General features: G+C 40.9%; 1 protein-coding gene across 3 annotated transcripts in view; it reads right to left on the reverse strand.

Moving 5' to 3' along the window:
* Positions 1–2,068, reverse strand: part of ACE2 (angiotensin I converting enzyme 2) — a 63,173-nt gene extending 61,105 nt beyond the window's left edge. For all 3 annotated transcript variants that reach the window (XM_029239973.1, XM_029239972.1, XM_029239974.1), the window contains exon 1: positions 1,804–2,068. The gene's annotated coding sequence lies outside the window, so the exon portion shown is untranslated. The remainder of the gene's footprint in view (positions 1–1,803) is intronic.
* Positions 2,069–19,956: the final 17,888 nt, after the last annotated feature.

Below are 19,956 nucleotides of genomic sequence, written 5' to 3' on the forward strand. Positions count from 1 at the left end.
GCATAACAGGTGTAGCTGGACAGCTTGAAAAATGGTCCCACAATGACATCAAACTTGCACAAGTTACAAACACAGTTCCTCCTTGCATTCCTTTTACTGCATTCATCTTCACAATTTTCACTGAAGGGAGACCATTGGTGCTCTACCCTTTTTCGGTGAAAAGCTGTTTTTCTCAGTAGGGTGAGAATGTCCAGGAATAGAGAGTAATTAGAGATCACAGGTTCACAGATGACAACCTCAGATGGTGTGGCAGTCATTTTGTTCTCTTCAAAGCAAGTCTATATCAGTAAGGAACAGCAGCGGCTCTCAACCAGGATGATTTTGCATCCCAGGGGACAAATGACAATGCCTGGAGACATCTGGGGTTGTCACCACTTGGGTGGAGGGTGCTCCTGCATCTAGTGGGTAGAGGTCAGGGATGCTGCTAAGCATTGTACAATGCATAGGACAGTTCCCCACAAATAAGAATTATTTGCCCCAAATGTCAAGCGTGAGGTTAAGGGACCCTGACCTAGATAGACGGCGCTATGAACATAGTACTCTCAAGAATCATGTGTGCATGATTCCACCTCTTTACATCTCAATCAGGGCCAAGCAGAATAGTAAATTACCCAGTCCCAATAGCAAAGCTGCCAAGACATTTGAGCACAAAGAAACTAATCCTGTTTAGACATGAATATGCATGCATTTGCACTAGTCTCAATAACAAATAGGAGAAATAAGGAAAAAATAAAACAAAATATCAGTACAAATAATTAGCCCTGACTTTAACATGACAGGGGAGAAAACTAACACTTAAAGCATTTACTGTAGATCACCTTGCTGAGTGTTCACAACCACCTTTGTGGAAGTTGTTACTTTCTAAACACTCAGCATGATCAGTAACTAGCTCTATGTCACCCAGTAAGAAAACTGGGATTAACCTGTCAGTGTGTTTTCCTTTCAACTCCTGCCTCTTTCCGTGGGATGTGGTCAAGTTCAAAAGAGCTAGTAAGATTGTTGAAGAAGATAATTATGATTTTTAAAAATAGATGAAAATGATATAGTACTTCTGCCTTGAAATTTGTTGACGTCAATATGTAGGAGATATTATCCAGACGGCTCTGTCTCCCAAGAAAAGGACAGGATGAAATGGGCTGAAAGGACATGATGGCAAGAATTCAAGTTTAGTCTTAAGGGAGAATCGCTTGACAGTGGCCAACACTGACATACACTATTGAAGGGTGCTGTGTAATCTTTGTCTCTGGAAGGTTTCATAGGCTGAGGAAGGTTTAGGAGGGTTTGAATTTGGCCTTGACTGATGGCGAGGACATGGCTGGGCACAGCTCCAGTTAAATGCTGCTCTGGGAAAAAGAAAAAATAATGAAAGGGGATAAAGAAAGCCTATGGGACTAATGGGACACCATTAAGAGAAATAATGTCTGTATCATTGGAATTTCAGAAGGAGAAGAGAGGGAGAAAGAGGCAGAAAGACTATTTAAAGAAATAATGGCTAAAAACTTCCCAAACCTGGGGAGAGATTTGGACATCCCAGTTCTCAAAGCTAATAGGTTGCCCCAAAATTTCAATCCAAGACAGTCTTCTCTGTCTTGGATTGAGACACATTATAATAAAACTATCTAAATCAAAGCCAAAGAGAGAATTTTTAAAACAGCTAGAGAAAAAATTTTTCTCTCATACAAGGGAACCCCCATGAGGCTATAACCATATTTTTCAGCAAAAACCTTGCAAGCTGGGAGAGAAAATGGGATGATATATTTAAAGTGCTGAAAGAAAAAAAACTGTTAGCCAAGAATACCTTACCTAGCAAAGCTGTCCTTCAAAAATGGAGGTGAGATAAAGATTCTCTAACAAACAAAAGTTGAGGGAGTTCATCACCAGTAGACCTGCCTTACAGGAAATGCTGAAAGGAATCTTCAGGCTGAAATGTAAGAGTGCAAATTAACAGCATGAAAACACATGAAAATGTATAACACACTGGTAAAGAATTCAGAATACCCTAATACTGTAATATGGTGGTGTGTTAACCACTTAACTCTAGTATAAAGGTTAAAGGACAAAATTATTTAAAATAGCTATAGCTACAATAATTTGGTTATGAATGCACAATATAAAAAGATGTAGGGCTTCCCTGGTGGCACAGTGGTTGGGAGTCCGCCTGTCGATGCAGGGGACGCCGGTTCGTGCCTCGGTCCGGGGGGGGTCCCGCATGCCGCGGAGTGGCTGGGCCCGTAAGCCATGGCCGCTGGGCCTGCGCGTCCGGAGCCTGTGCTCCACAGTGGGAGAGGCCTGCATATTGCAAAAAAAAAAAAAAAAAAAAAAAAGATGTAAATTCTGACATCAAAAACATAAAAGGGGAGCGTAAAAGGGGAGAGTTTTTGTATGTGATCAAAGTTAAATTGTTATCAGCATAAAATATTCTGTTATAGCCATAAAATGTTTTATGTAAGCCTCGTGGTAACCACAAAACATAAAGCTACAGTAGATTCACAAAAGATAAAGCAAAGGGAATCAAAGCATACCACTGTGGAAAATCATCAATTCATAATAGAAGGTAGCAAGAGTGGAAGAAAGGAACAAGGGAACTACAAAACAGCTAGAAAACAGTGAATAAGATGGCATTAGTAAGTCCTTACCTATCAAGAATTACACTAAATGTAAATAAATTGAATTCTCCAATCAAAAGACATAGAGTAGCTAAAAAACAAGACCCACTATATGCTGCCTACGAGAGACTCACCTCAGCTTTAAAGACACACAAAGTGAAGGGATAAAAAAAGATAATTCATGCAAGTGGAAACCAAAAAAGAGCAGGGGTGGCTATACGTATATCAGAAAAAACTAGACTTTAACTAAAAAAATGGTAACAAGAGGAAAAGTAGGTCATTATATAATGATAAAAGGGTCAATTCATCAAGAAGATATGACAATTGTAAATATATGTGCACCCAACATTGGAGTACCTATATATATTAAGCAAATACAGATCTGAAGAAAGAAGTAGACAACGATATAATAATAGTAGGGACTTCAATACCCCACTTTCAGCAATGGATAGATTATCCAGACAGAAAATCAATAAGGAGACATTAGACTTGAACCATACTTTAGATCAAATGAACCTAACAGACATATATAGAACATTCCATCTAACAGAAGCAGAATACACATTCTTCTCAAGTGCACATGGAACACTCTCCAGGATATATCATATGATAGGTCACAAAACAAATCTTGGCAAATTTTAAAAGACTGAAATCATACCAAGTACCTTTTCCAACGACAGTGGTATTAAACTAGAATTCAATAACAGGAAGAAAGCTGGAAAATTCATAAGTATGTGGGAATTAAACAACACACTCCTGAACAACCAATAAGTCAAAGAACAAATCAAAACAGAAATTAAAAAATATCTTGAAACAAATGACAATGGAAACACAACATAGCATTATCTTTTTTAAGACATTTTTCCAAAAAAAACCCATACAGATGGCCAATACATACATGAAAAGGTGCTCAGCATCACTAACCACCAGGAAAATGCAAATCAAAACCACAATATCATCTCACACCTCTTTAAATGGGTATCATCAAAAGACAAAAGATAGTGTTGGTGAGGATGGAGAAAAGGGAACCCTTGTGCACTATTGGTGGGAATGTAAATTGGTACAGCCACTATGGAAATCAATACGGAGGTTCCTCAGAAAGTTAAAAAATAGAACTACCATATGATCCAGCAGCCCCATTTCTGGGTATATATCCAAAGGAAATGAAAACAGGATCTCAAAGAGATATCTGCACTCCTGTGTCTATTACAGCATTATTCACAATAGGCAGGATATGGAAACATCATAAGTGTTTGTCAATGTATGAATGGATAAAGAAGTTCTGGAAATGTAGTGTACAGTATGGCGACTATAGTTAACAGTACTGTATGGTATATTTGGAAGTTGGTAAGAGAGTAGATTTTATAAGTTCTCACCACAAAAAGAAAAATTGTAACTATTTGAGGTGATGGGTGTGTTAACTAACTTTATTGTGGTAATTATTTTGCAGTATATGTATATAAAAAATCAGGGCTTCCCTGGTGGCGCAGTGGTTGAGAGTCCGCCTGCCGGTGCAGGGGATGCGGGTTCATGCCCCGGTCCAGGAGGATCCCACATGCCGCGGAGTGGCTGGGCCCGTGAGCCATGGCCACTGGGCCTGCACGTCCGGAGCCTGTGCTCCGCAACGGGAGAGGCCACAGCAGTGAGAGGCCCGCGTACTGCAAATAAATAAATAAATAAATAAATAAAAATCATTACGTTGCACGCCTTAAACTCACACAATGTTATATGTCAATTATATCTCAATGAACCTGGAAAAAAACATGGTGTGGAAATATATATATATATATACACACACACACACACACACACACATATATATTGAACTATTATAAGCCATGAGAAAAAAAAAGAAATTCTGCCATTCGTGACAACATGGATTGACCTTGAGGGCATTATGCTAAGGGAAATAAGTCAGACATAGAAAGATGAATACTGTATGATATCACTTCTATGTGGAATCTAAAAAAGCCGAATTCTTAAAAACAGAGAGTAGAGTGGTGGTTGCCAGGGGTTGGGGTGGGGGAAATGGGGAGATGTTGGTCAACGGGTACAAACTTCCATAAGACAACTAACTTCTGGAGATTTAATGTAAAACATGGTGATTATAATTAATGATACTATATTAAATACTTGAAAGTTGCTAAGAGTAAATCTTAAATGTTCTCACCACAAAAAAGGAGATGGGGGACTTCCCTGGTGGCGCAGTGGTTAAGAATCTGCCTGCCAATGCAGGGGACACGGGTTCGAGCCCTGGTCTGGGAAGATCCCACATGCTGTGGAGCAACTAAGCCCGTGCACCACAACTGCTGAGCCTGCGCTCTAGAGCCCGCGAGCCACAACTACTGAGCCCGTGAGCCACAACTACTGAAGTCCATGCACCTAGAGCCTGTGCTCTACAACAAGAGAAGCCACCACAATGAGAAGCCCATGCACCGCAACACAGAGTAGCTCCCACTCACCGCAACTGGAGAAAGCCTGCATGCAGTAATGAAGACCCAATGCAGCCAAAAATAAATAAGTAAATTTATTTTTTAAAAAAAGGAGATGGTAATTATGTGATGTGATAGAGATGTTAGCTAACACTATGGTGGTCATCACTTTGAAATCTATATCAAATCAACATGTTGTACACCTTAAACTTCCACAATGTTATAGGTCAGTTATGTCTCTATAAAGCTGGGAAACAAACAAAGGAAAGCAAATGCTGCCCTGAGAATGAGCCCCAACCACAGTCCAAATGGGGCTTCTTCCCCACTCCCCTCCCCACCCCTACCTCCCACTCCCTGTGTAAGGAGCCCAGCCCATCCTCCATTACATCTCTAACAGCCTGACCCGGTGTGTCCTCTCTCCTTTCATTTCCAACCCTCTCAGCACCTCATCTCTCCCAGCCCTTCATAATTCGTTTTGAATGGTTAGATCTAGGTGGTGGATAAGTGGGTGTTCATTATACTACTCCTCCACCTTTCTTTATGCATGATAATGTTTATAATAAAAAAGTAGCAGGAGGTGTACAGGAACCGAAGGCAGATCGTGTAGGGCCCCATCACCATTTAGAGAGGTTGGGTTCTACCTAGAAAGAGATGGGTAGAGAGGAGAGGCTTAAGTAAAGGAATGATATCATGGTTTGACTTTCCATTTGTTTTTGTTTTGTTTATTTCAGGGTTTTTTGTTTTTTGTTTATTGGGTTTTTTTGGCTGTGCTGTGTGGCTTGTGGAATTTTAGTTCCCTGACCAGGGACTGAACCTGAGCCCTCGGCAGTGAGAGCGTGGAGTCCTAACCACTGGACCACCAGGGAATTCCCTGACTTTCCATGTTAACAGGATATGTCAGGGTTTTCTTCCTCCATTTAAATCTGACTCAATATAGGATGAGGAAAGTTGCAGTTCTGATTGCAGTTTTACCAGAGCCACTAAAATGTGCCTTTCATTACCCCCAAGCCAAGTATAAATAGCAAATGACCTAAATCAAGCATAGCACAGGAATGGCCAACAATGATCCAAAGAGCTATACAAATGCTGAAGCAAAAATATAATCCTCATTTTTAAAATTTTCCAGCTGTGAAACACATTCAATCTGTTTAAGATTCTGATTTCTCTCTATGCCACTGCCCATGGTACTGTATTTGGTTTGGACCAAGAATAATCCTGGCAACCACCCTGCACATTAGCCAGTCATGGGGTTTCAGGCACCCCAACCCCAGCTCTTCTCCTCCATTGAGGACACGGCTGGCATGGCACTGATGACATGTTTCAAGTCATTCCAGGAAGAGGAGTTGATGACAAAGTCCTTTTTAAACGGAAATAAGCTAAACGTAGAACAGTATAGTTAAAATATGGAAACTAAAGCAATCAGTTGCTCCAAACCCTCTAACAACATGTGAACATCTTTAAATGCTGCATGATTTCAGGTAAGATATTTAAATTCGCTCAGCTGTTTCTTCTTTTGTTAAGTCAGATTAGTAATACTTGCTTTTGAATAAAATAATGAGAAGCAATAAAAATTCATGAATAAAATGGACCTTGTGAATAAAACTTTTATATTCTTTAGAAAAAGTGTTATTGAAATGATTCAACTTGAGTCCACAAAGAGAAGAAAAAAAGACTGATTTAGGGAAACTATTTTACAATACGGATATTCATATCTACAATGACTAAATCTTAACTAAGATAACCTATCTATCTGGAAAGAAACATAGGTCTGACAGGGAGGTGGTGAAAGGGAATACATAGATATTTAAGGCATCTATCTGGACAAGCAACACAAAGTAAAAACGAACTATAAAACTATGAGAAAAATTGCCAGGTACCCTGATTTCTAGCCCCCCACACCCTCAATTCTCCCCCAAAGGACTCCTGTATAATCCTTGGGGAGGTTTTATAAATGGCTTCCCCCCCCCCCCCGATCTATTGGAATGTGCTGTGTCAAAGCACTATATTTGAAACTGTAACCTGAGGCTTTCGGCAATCACTGTACTACTGAAATGAACCTTGGTATTCCCCTTTATAGCTAAGCAGATGATAACCTAGCAGACAAACACTATAATATATGATGAGCATTTAATATGAGCTTCAGTCACCCTTGGAATGATGGCAAAGATATTAACATTGGCAAGCCTCCGTTGCTTTTGAGCAAGCAGATTTTAGTTCTTGCATTCATAGGTTTAAATTTTCTTTAGGTCCTCAGAAAGTACGTTAGATTACCTGGAATTGTGCTAAATAAAAGTCAAAAGGTGGAGGACCTTCCAGATGGCGGAGGAGTAAGACGTGGGGATCACCTTCCTCCCCACAAATACATCAGAAATACATCTATATGTGGAACAACTCCTACAGAACACCCACTGAACACTGGAATAAGACCTCAGACCTCCCAAAAGTCAAGAAACTCCCCACGTACCTGGGCAGGGAAAAAGAAAAAAGAATAAACAGAGACAAAAGAATAGGGACGGGACCTGCACCCGTGGGAAGAAGCTGTGAAGGAGGAAAGGTTTCCACACACTAGGAAGCCCCTTCGCGGGTGGAGACTGCGGGTGGCGGAGGGGAAGCTTCGGAGCCGCGGAGGAGAGCACAGCAACAGGGGTGCGGAGGGCAAAGCGGAGAGATTCCCGCACAGAGGATCGGCGCCTACCGGCACTCACCAGCCCGAGAGGCTTGTCTGCTCACCCGCCGGGGCGGGCGGAGCTGGGAGCTGAGGCTCGGGCTTCGGTCGGATCCCAGGGAGAGGACTGGGGTGGCGGCGTGAACACAGCCTGAAGGGGGCTAGTGCGCCACGGCTAGCCGGGAGGGAGTCCGGGGAAAAGTCTGGAACTGCCGAAAAGGCAAGAGACCATTGTTTCCTGGTGCGCGAGGAGAGGGGATTCAGAGCACTCCCTGAATGAGCTCCAGAGATGGGTGCGAGCTGCGTCTATCAGCGCGGACACCAGAGACGGGCATGAGACGCTAAGGCTGCTGCTGCCGCCACCAAGAAGCCTGTGTGCGAGCACAGGTCACTCTCCACACATCCCCTCCCGGGAGCCTGTGCAGCCCGCCACTGCCAGGGTCCCGGGATCCAGGGACAACTTCCCCGGGAGAACGCACGGCGCGCCTCAGGCTGGTGCAACGTCACGCCGGCCTCTGCCACCGCAGGCTCACCCCGCACTCCGTGCCCCTCCCTCCCCCCGGGCCTGAGAGAGCCAGAGACCCCGAATCAGCTGCTCCTTTAAGCCCATCCTGTCTGAGCGAAGAACAGACGCCCTCAGGCGACCTACACGCAGAGGCGGGGCCACATCCAAAGCTGAGCCCCGGGAGCCGGGAGCCGTGCGAACAAAGACGAGAAAGGGAAATTTCTCTGTGCAGCCTCAGGAGCAGTGGATTAAATCCCCACAATCAACTTGGGTACCGTGCATCAGTGGAATACCTGAATAGAAAACGAACCATCTGAAAATTGAGGCAGTGGACTTTGGGCAACCGCAGATGTGGGATTTGCTGTACGCGACTAATTTCTGATTTTTATGTTTATCTTAGTATAGTTTTTAGCACTTGTTATAATTGGTGGATTTTTTTTATTGGTTGGGTTGCTCTCTTCTTTTTTTCCCCTTTTGAAATTTTTTATATTAATAATTTTTTAAAGTTTTAATAACTTTATTTTATTTTATTTTTCTTTCTTTCTTTTATTCTCCCTTTTCTTCTGAGCTGTGTGACTGACAGGGTCTTGGTGTTCCGGCCGGGTGTCAGGCCTGAACCTCTGACGTAGGAAAGGCGAGTTCAGGACATTGGACCACAGAGACCTCCCGGCCCCATGTAATATCAGTCGGCGAGAACTCTCCTAGAGATCTCTGTCTCAATGCTAAGACCTAGCTCAACTCAATGACCAGCAAGCTCCAGTGCTGGACACCGTACGCCAAACAACTAGCAAGACAGGAACACAACCCCACCCATTAGCAGAGAGGCTGCCTAAAATCATAATAAGTTCACAGACTCCCCAAAACACACCACCGGACATGGCCCTGCCCACCAGAAAGACAAGATCCAGCCCCACCTACCAGAACACAGGCACCAGTACCCTCCATCAGGAAGCCTACACAGCCCACTGAACCAACCTTACCCACTGGGGGCAGGCACCAAAAACAACGGGAACTACGAACCTAAAGCCTGCGAAAAGGAGACCCCAAACACAGAAAGTTAAGCAAAATGAGAAGATAGAGAAACACACAGCAGATGAAGGAGCAAGGTAAAAACCCACCAGATGAAACAAATGAAGAGGAAATAGGCAGTCTACCTGAAAAAGAATTCACAGTAACGACAGTAAAGATGATCCAAAATCTTGGAAATAGAATGGAGAAAATACAAGACACGTTTAACAAGGACCTAGAAGAACTAAAGAGCAAACAAACAATGATGAACAACACAATAAATGAAATTAAAAATTCTCTAGAAGGAGTCAATAGCAGAATAACTGAGGCAGAAGAACGGATAAGCGACCTGGAAGATAAAATAGTGGCAATAACTACTGCAGAGCAGAATAAAGAAAAAAGCATGAAAAGAATTGAGAACAGTCTCAGAGACCTCTGGGACAACATTAAACACACCAACATTCGAATTATAGGGGGTCCCAGAAGAAGAAGAGAAAAAGAAAGGGACTGAAAAATTCTGATGGGTGGAGTATCAATTCTCATAACAGACAAAATAGACTTTAAAATAAAGACTATTAGAAGAGACAAAGAAGGACACTACATAATGATCAAGGGATCAATCCAAGAAGAAGATATAACAATTGTAAATATTTCTGCACCCAACATAGGAGCGCCTCAATACATAAGGCAAATGCTAACAGCCATACAAGGGGAAATCAACAGTAACACAATCATAGTAGGGGACTTTAACACCCCAATTTCACCAATGGACAGATCATCCAAAATGAAAATAAATAAGGAAACACCAGCTTTAAATGACACATTAAACAAGATGGACTTGATATTTATAGGACATTCCAACAAAAAACAACAGAATACACTTTCTTCTCACGTGCTCAAGGAACAGGATAGATCATATCTTGGATCACAAATCAAGCCTTGGTAAATTTAAGAAAATTGAAATCGTATCAAGTAGCTTTTCTGACCACAACACTATGAGACTAGATATCAATTACAGGAAAAAATGTAAACAATACAAACACATGGAGGCTAAACAATACACTACTAAATAACCAAGAGATCACTGAAGAAATCAAAGAGGAAATCAAAAAATACCTAGAAACAAATGACAATGAAAACACGAGGACACAAAACCTATGGTATGCAGCAAAAGCAGTTCTAAGAGGGAAGTTTAGAGCAATACAATCCTACCTCAAGAAACAAGAAACATCTCAAATAAACAACCTAACCTTACACCTAAAGCAGTTAGAGAAAGAACAACAACAGCAACAAAAAAAACCCCAAAAGTTAGCAGAAGGAAAGAAATCATAAAGATCAGATCAGAAATATATGAAAAAGAAATGAAGAAAACGATAGCAAAGATCAATAAAACTAAAAGCTCGTTCTTTGAGAAGATAAACAAAACTGATAAACCATTAGCCAGACTCATCAAGATAAAAAGGGAGAAGACTCAAATCAACAGAATTAGAAATGAAAAGGGAGAAGTAACAACTGACACTGTAGAAATACAAAGGACCATGAGAGATTACTACAAGCAACTATATGCCAATAAAATGGACAACCTGGAAAAAATGGACAAATTCTTAGAAAAGCACAACCTTCTGAGACTGAACCAGGAAGAAATAGAAAATATAAACAAACCAATCACAAGCACTGAAATTGAAACTGTGATTAAAAATCTTCCAACAAACAAAAGCCCAGGACCAGATGGCTTCACAGGCAAATTCCATCAAACATTTAGAGAAGAGTTAGCACCTATCCTTCTCAAACTCTTCCAAAATGTAGCAGAGGGAGGAACACTCCCAAACTCATTCTACGAGGCCACCATCACCCTGACACCAAAACCAGACAAAGATGTCACAAAAAAAGAAAACTACAGGCCAATATCACTGATGAACATAGATGCAAAAATCCTCAACAAAATACTAGCAAACAGAATCCAACAGTACATTAAAAGGATCACATACCATTATCAAGTGGGGTTTATCCCAGGAATGCAAGGATTCTTTAATATATGCAAATCAATCAATGTGATACACCATATTGACAAACTGAAGGATAAAAACCATATGATACTCTCATTAGATGCAGAAAAAGCTTTCAACAAAATTCAACACCCATTTATGATAAAAACCCTCCAGAAAGTAGGCACGGAGGGAACTTACCTCAACACAATAAAGGCCATATATGACAAACCAACAGCCAACATCGTTCTCAATGGTGAAAAACTGAAACCATATCCTCTAAGATCAGGAACAAGACAAGGTTGCCCACTCTCACCACTATTGTTCAACATAGTTTTGGAAGTTTTAGCCACAGCAATCAGAGAAGAAAAAGAAATAAAAGGAATCCAAATCAGAAAAGAAGAAGTAAAACTGTCACTGCTTGCAGGTGACATACTATATGTAGAGAATCCTAAGGATGCTACCAGAAAACTACTAGAGTTAATCAATGAATTTGGTAAAGTAGCAGGATACAAAATTAATGCACAGAAGTCTCTTGCATTTCTATACACTAAAGATGAAAAATCTGAAAGAGAAATTAAAGAAACACTCCCATTTACCACTGCAACAAAAAGAATACAATACCTAGGAATAAACCTACCTAAGGAGACAAAAGACCTGCACGCACAAAACTATAAGACATTGATGAAAGAAATTAAAGATGATACAAACAGATGGAGAGATATACCATGTTCTTGGATTGGAAGAATCAACATTGTGAAAATGACTCTACTACCCAAAGCAATCTACAGATTCAATGCAATCCCTATCAAACTACCAACGGCACTTTTCACAGAACTAGAACAAAAAAATTCACAATTTGTATGGAAACACAAAAGACCCCGAAGAGCCAATCTTGAGAAAGAGAAGACTATACTACAAAGCTCCAGTAATCAAGACAGTATGGTACTGGCACAAAAACAGAAATATAGATCAATGGAACAGGATAGAAAGCCCAGAGATCAACCCACGCACATATGGTCACCTTATCTTTGATAAAGGAGGTAAGAATATACAATGGAGAAAAGAGAGTCTTCTTCAATAAGTGGTGCTGGGAAAACTGGACAGCTACATGTAAAAGAATGAAATTAGAACACTCCCTAACACCATACACAAGACTTAACTCAAAATGGATTAAAGACCTAAGTGTAAGGTCAGACACTATAAAACTCTTAGAGGAAAACATAGGCAGAACAGTGTATGACATAAATCACAGCAAGATCCTTTTTGACCCACCTCCTAGAGAAATGGAAATAAAAACAAAAATAAACAAATGGCACCTAATGAAACTTCAAAGCTTCTGCACAGCAAAGGAAACCATAAACAAGACGAAAAGACAACCCTCAGAATGGAAGAAAATATTTGCAAACGAAGCAACTGACAAAGGATTAATCTCCAAAATATACAAGCAGCTCATGCAGCTCAATATCAAAAAAACAAACAACCCAATCCCAAAATGGGCAGAAGACCTAAATAGACATTTCTCCAAAGAAGATATACAGATTGCCAACAAACACATGAAAGGATGCCCAACATCACTAATCATTAGAGAAACGCAAATCAAAACTACAATGAGGTATCACATCACACCGGTCAGAAGGGCCATCATCAAAAAATCTACAAACAATAAATGCTGGAGAGGGTGTGGAGAAAAGGGAACACTCTTTCACTGTTGGTGGGAATGTAAATTGATACAGCTACTATGGAGTAAAGTATGGAGGTTCCTTAAAAAACTAAAAATAGAACTACCATATGACGCAGCAATCCCACTACTGGGCACATACCCTGAGAAAACCACAATTCAAAAAGAGTCATGTACCACAGTGTTCATTGCAGCTCTATTTACAATAGCCAGGACATGGCAGCAACCTAAGTGTCCATCGACAGATGAATGGATAAAGAAGATGTGGTACATATACACAATGGAATATTACTCAGCCATAAAAAGAAATGAAATTGAGTTATTCGTAGTTAGGTGGATGGACCCAGAGTCTGTCATACAGAGTGAGGTAAGTCAGAAAGAGAAAGACAAATATGCTAACACACATATATGGAATCTAAGAAAAAAAAAAGGTTATGAAGTACGTAGGGGCAGGACAGGAATAAAGACGCAGATGTAGAGAATAGACTTGAGGACATGGGGAGGAGGAAAGGTAAGCTGGGATGAAATGAGAGAGTGGCATTGAGATATATACACTGCCAAATGTAAAATAGCTAGTGGGAAGCAGCTGCATAGCACAGGGAGATCAGCTCGGTGCTTTGTGACCACCTAGAGGGCTGGGATATCGAGGGCGGAAGGGAGACGCAAGAGGGAGGGGATATGGGGATATATGTATACGTATAGCTGATTCACTTTGCTCTACAGCAGAAACTAACACAACATTGTAAAGTAATTATACTCCAATAAAGATGTTAAAAAATAAAAAATGAAAAAATAAAATTCAAGTAAAATTAAAAAAAAAAAAGCCAAAACGCTTATCATATGAAATTTTTCTACTGCTGTCTTGTGGCCCTGTCCTCCCAGGGACCTTTGAGTCTTTGCTTGTAAGAGTCCTAACTAATGAAGAAATAGGATGGGTGACTCATCCCCACATACCTGGCAGAAAAGTCACAGGCACCAATCCTCAATATAGGAGAGTCTAAGTATCAGTAGAATTTGACTGGATGCACAAAGTTCTACCATATTAAGTAGTTAATTCAACAAAACAGCTTGCCCATCCAGTCAGGTATAATTTTTAACTCAGTTGACTGGGAGGCCAGTTGATTCAACAAATGTCAACTGGTTCAATGATGATAGTCAAAAAAAAAGAGTAATTATTTAAAAACATAATCATCCTTACCTAACTGAACTGAAGTTAATACTGGGATGATTAGCTGAGTTACCACAAGTTTCCCTCTCTCTCTGTCTCAATCTGTCTCTCTGTCTCTTCAGGAATTATATAGAATTATATCCTCTAGGGAAAAATGAAGGCATCGTGGTAGTTAGAAGCAATGTGTACGGACTTGGAAGTTTTTTATTTGCAATTACACTAGTGGAGTTTTGTAGGTTTGTTTTTGTTTTTGTTTTAATTTCTTTGGGTTGAAAAGTCAAATAGATACTTCATCTATGTGTAGTTGTGTCTTCCTAGATGGGTAGGTTATCTCCTTCTGAGATTAAGCCATTGTAGTTATGAATTATTCATACAGTAAAATATTTTCCTTAAATAAATCCTTATTCCTCTCTATGGCCTCAAGTTGAGAAGTTTCACTATCAATTTTAACAAAGAAAAATTTCACTCACAGTGCACACTTTCTTCATTAATTTTGCTGTGTTTATTCTTTATTTCATTCTATTCTCGCAACAACACTTTGGACCAATTGGGCAAGTATTAATTCCTTTTTAAAGCTAGTCTATTTACATCAAACGGAAATAAGTTATTTCACCGGATTGCTTCCTCTCCACGTTTATGAAGCCCTACTCACCTGGGGCCACCCACTTAGTAAATGGTGGTGTTAGGATTAGAACTCAGGCGATACTAGCGGTAATACTGTGCATATACCATGTATTAATCTACACCCTGTGAGATCTGGGGCAGCATCCCATCAGTAAACAGTTGAATATTTCTGCATTCAATAAGTACAATAAATAAAGACCACTGAGTACAGTAAAGATCATAAAGAGTATCATATCTGGGCCAGGCTTGCTGCCAAATGGTTTTCAGAGAGTTTTGGATTTCGGAGTTGCAGATTGTGGATGTGTATTCCCCTAGCCTTGGTGCTCTCCACCACTGTGTGAAGCACTGATTATTTAACATACAATGACTACTACGCACCTTTTACCTCTTATTCCAAGGCTTCTCTGAAGAGCAACCAACCTGTTGGTGGTCAGCAGAGAGAACCTTCAGGCCCAAGCATTTTCTCCATGACCTTCATTATGCACAAGAGGCAACTCTCTTTTCTTTCACTACTGACAGCTCAACTACACTTTACACAAAATCTCTTAATTTTTCACCCGTGTCTTTCTTTCCCTTTCAACTTCTTCTCTGGCTTCTTGGAGAATGATTAGAGAGAGGGGATGAGTAAAAGGATAGGATCATATCACAGGAAAGTCAAGAAGGAAGAGTGTATCAAACAGGGGGGCAGAGCGCCCTACACTGTCAAGTGAGTCAAAAAGATTCAGGAGGGTGAGGACCAAGATGCCGTGACCTTGGCAACCAGTGATTCCCTAGTGACCTTTGAGAGAGCAGTTTCTTCAGGGTTATGGGAATGGAACCCAGAATGCAAAGAGTTAGGGAGCAAGTGGATATTGGTGAAGCCAAGACAGTAAATAGAGACCTAACTTTTAATTAGCCAGGATCAACATCCTTTAAAGGTCCTCAGAGTTAAATTCCTTTCACTAGTTCCATGCACTTCCTTATTGTTCCATTAAAACCTGCTTCTCCTCAAGCACTGATAATAAAATACAATCAAAGATGGCTCTTATTAGTCTTCTTTTTTTGTTGTTTGTTTCCATTAAATCGCTGGCACTGTAACAGTTTGTCTTCTAATACTGTACATCATAAATATACAACATTTCAGCTACATTATGGGTTAATATGCTCCTGTGAGCTGGCCTGAAGGCTGTCTTGCCACATATGACATATTTACATGGGGAACATCTTTCCTAAATTCCAAAGAATTGACTAGTGAACTAACAGCTTGAAGTATAGGAAATTGCCATTTCTGTAGGTCAAAAATGATTGCATAGCAGCAATTTGATCTGGTTCCACCTCCTAAGTTTTCAAATGCTACCCTGGAGCTTCCCTGGTGGCGCAGTGGTTGAGAGTCCGCCTGCCGATGCAGGGGACGCGGGTTTGTGCCCCGGTCCGGGAAGATCCCACATGCCGCGGAGCGGCTGGGCCCGTGAGCCATGGCCGCTGAGCCTGTGCGTCCGGAGCCTGTGCTCCGCAACGGGAGAGGCCACAACAGTGAGAGGCCCGCGTACAAAAAAAAAAAAAAAAAATGCTACCCTGATACAAACTGAATATTGCCACCCTGATTCACTGTTCACTAATTACGGTGGAGGAGGACAAATGGAATCCAGGAGTGATTAACACGAGTCTTAATTGAACTTTTGCTAAGTTGTGCAAAAGGGGCCACTTGTTTACTGCAGCAAGGCACCTGACAATGGCACCTTCTAGGCCTGCCTGCCCATGGTGGCTAGTGCTCACTTTTGTTCTACACCAGGCCCAGGAGCTTTTGTGCTACCCTTTCCGATGGTCATGGATATGACCTAGCCCTGTTGTTCTGGGAACCTACTTACAGATTGGGCCAAAAGACATCAGACACTTGGGAAAAAACAAACCAACCAACCAACCTAGGATCACTTTCTCTGCATCTGACGAAATCCCTCCCTTCACCCAACACCCCATGCCCATATTATTGTCATATGTTCACTAATTTTCAAAAAATATAAGCAATATCAAAGAGTAACTATGGAAAAATTACTTCTAGGAACACAGTTGTCATTTCTTTACTGGCCAAACTCTCCCCTACTGCCCAGTACCAAGATAAAGACCTGTACCAACTACTTGCATCCTACTACTGCCCCTAATATGTTATAATAAAGAAGAGACTAACGCTGTGCCTTATAAACTGGCTCATAGTCTCTGCCCATAACTAATATAAAATCCATTTTCAACCAGTGCTGTGAAAATAAAAAGCAAAATAACTCAATAAATAACAACTAGAAATTATTCATTCATTCAAACCAAAATTTCCTAAAACAGAATGGTATTCTTGGTAATAAACTGAATCTCGTTATAAATTATGAACAGGTCCCTTCTAGGAAATTATCTCTCTGTTTATATTTCCTGAACCTAGCATCTTATCTTACACAGAGTGCCTCCACTCAATAAATTCTTCAGGCAAGAAGGAAGGAAGGAAGGAAGGGAGAGAGGGAGGGAGGGAGGGAGGGAGGAAGGGCCAAAGGAAAGTTAGTAAGAAAGAAGGAAAATCTTCCATGCATTTGCTTGTGTAATTGAGGTAACTAGACATGTAATATTTTTTATGAAACAAAACAAGATGTAAAGTGGGAAATAAAATACTATGTTAAGGGGCTCCATAACTTTGAAATAAGGACTGGGAATTTGGACTTTGAGGGATTTTATACTCTTTCTGGTTCTTCACCTGTGTTCTGTCCTATTCCTTGTTCCTTATCCAGGGATGATAAATGCGCATACTTCACTTGGTGGTACTAATATCTGGAATCTGATCATGTATCATTCTAAATGCAACAGTTCACTGCATTCTTTTATATAGTGATGTTTTGTATTGGTTAGTCCTTGTGGAAAACATGGTAGATGAAACTACACCCCAAAACCCAAAATCTACCTGTATTTACATTTCTTCTGTGAAACAAGTCCAGATATCCCCATCCCAGCTCATTGTTTCTGCAGTGACTTGGTTTTCAGATGCTTCTGTCTTTCCAGTTTCATCACAGTTTTTGCTAAGGACTTGGAGACTGGAGTGACAGCTATATTTCCACTCGCTTTACAGCATTTTATTTCCAGTACATATCACCTCACAATGTGTTCCCTTGTGGGACATTACAGGATCATTATTTTTAAAATGAAAGGTATGGTTGATGATTGACTGCCCTCTAATTACCCAGAGTGTTTGTCAAAGCCAGTGGGCAGGAGACATAAGCTCTATTTTGCTGTTATATTGACTGTCAAGTTTACAGCACATCTCTGCTAGCATGAAAAACTTCCTCAACAAGGATATTTAGTGGAGCAGATCTTTGCCAATGGAAAAAATCCCCTCCCCTTCCGGATAAACAGTGAAGAAAATGATCTAATGATCAAATTGGTCCATCCCATGCCTTCAAAATAAGAAGCTTATCTAGGATCGGTGTTCCTCAATTTTTTTTTTCTTTCCATTATTGAGGCTTTTCAGACATCTTCTCCTAATAGCTCACCCAGGACATTTTAATACCATAGATACACTTTTCATCTGTTAACGTACTGTGGTCCTTTGGAGGATTATAAACCATTGTAATACTGACATTTTTTTCTCCCCACCAAGAACAATTTCCACCTTCTTGAGAATGCATGTCTTGGATGATGCCTGCTAGTGCACACTGATGGAATTCAGATGATGTTTCACCAGTTCTATATGCAAGGCCACCGTATTCTGGAGTATACAACTCTAGAGCATGTAAGATGGAAAATGGTTCTTTAGTAAACCAACTGAATATCATTCCTCTCCTAAAAATAAGGAAGCCCTAATAACATTAAAGAGTACATGGTGCCCAAGTCAAAAAATTTGCAGCCACCAATTCAAGGTCCTCCACGTACAGAGAGGGGCCAGGCTTTGCTCCCAGAAGGTATAAGACTATGGCCTTGTGACCGCCACCATCTCATTTGCTTGTTTATTAGCATACATTTATTGAGTTCCAACTGTGTAGACTTTCAGCTCCATGAGGGAAGTGACTGTTTTCGATTTTGCTCACCATTATAGAATAAAGGAAAGAAAGAATGAAGACAGAAAGGGAAGGAAATAGGAAGACAAGGCAGTATGCTAAGGCAGTAAGAAGACTTGAACACTGCCTCTAAGAATATTACATTTAGTGTGAAGGTATATAAACAAATAGTCAAAATAAAATACTGTGATGGTTATAACTGAAAAGATGTATAGATACGGTGAGGTTACAAAGCAGTGGTTAATTCTATCTGGTTAGATGTGGGAAGAAAACGAAGTGAGTTATGAAAACCTTTAGGGAGACAAGGTTGTATTAGAAGACTTACGTGGGCCCCAGGGCACTCTTGCCTTTGTGGTCTCCTTTTTCTACAAAAGCACATTTAAGTGTAATATACTTCTAGTACAACAAGATGAGTATCATTATCTGGGCAGCCTAGGGGCACATAGCCTGGAGGCCCTCCAGAGACCTCTAGGAGGATGAGAGGTTTAAGCGAGAGAAACTCTAGGACAAGCTGGAAGAGTGGCTGGAAGATGGGGCAGAGTGTTCCAGGCAGAGGCAACAGCTTGTTCAAAGGCCTGGAAGTGAGAGATCTATTAGGGTTGGATGAAAGAGAGACAGAAACAGAAGGGGAGAAGTGTGAGAGATGAAGTTAGAGAAGAAGGTGGGGGTCAAACCACAGCAGGCCCCATGTTAAAGAGTCTGGCTTTATTGTAAAGAGAATAAGAAACCATTTTTAAAAGCTTTTATGTGAGGAACCAACAGAAGCAGGTTTGCATTTTGGATATTCATTCAATCTACATTGCAGCCAAATGACTGGTGAAGGTGTCGTGGATATTCTGTGGGTCCACCCAGGCCCCCTCTTTAGGGCCCACATACCCACCCCCAGCTTCTGGAAATAATGGCTTTTGAAGGTTCATGGCTGAGCCCTTCAGTGGGAATTGCCCTCAGCCATAGGGAACTGCCCTTTCCAAGGGCAGATCCTTTCCCAGAGAGCACCCATGACCGTAACCAGCTAATGTAGAGATACAAAGGCCCAGCCACATTCTCTCAATCAGGGACAACCTCAGCTCCTAAGATCCCTGAAGGATTGACTGAGGACTCTGTTGTAACCATGTTTCTGGTTACTTCTCCCTCTGCTTAATCCTACTCTGTTAGTTTCCTATGGCTGCATAATGCTTTAGCACAAACTTAGTGGCCTAAAAAACACACATTTATCATCTCACAACATCCATGGGTCAGGAGTCTGGACACAGCTCAACTGGATCCTCTTCTTAG

The sequence above is a fragment of the Monodon monoceros genome, unplaced genomic scaffold, assembly GCF_005190385.1.
Source record: "Monodon monoceros isolate NGI ecotype Baffin Bay Population unplaced genomic scaffold, NGI_Narwhal_1 Super_Scaffold_22, whole genome shotgun sequence".
In the NCBI taxonomy this organism is placed as follows: Eukaryota; Metazoa; Chordata; class Mammalia; order Artiodactyla; family Monodontidae; genus Monodon; species Monodon monoceros.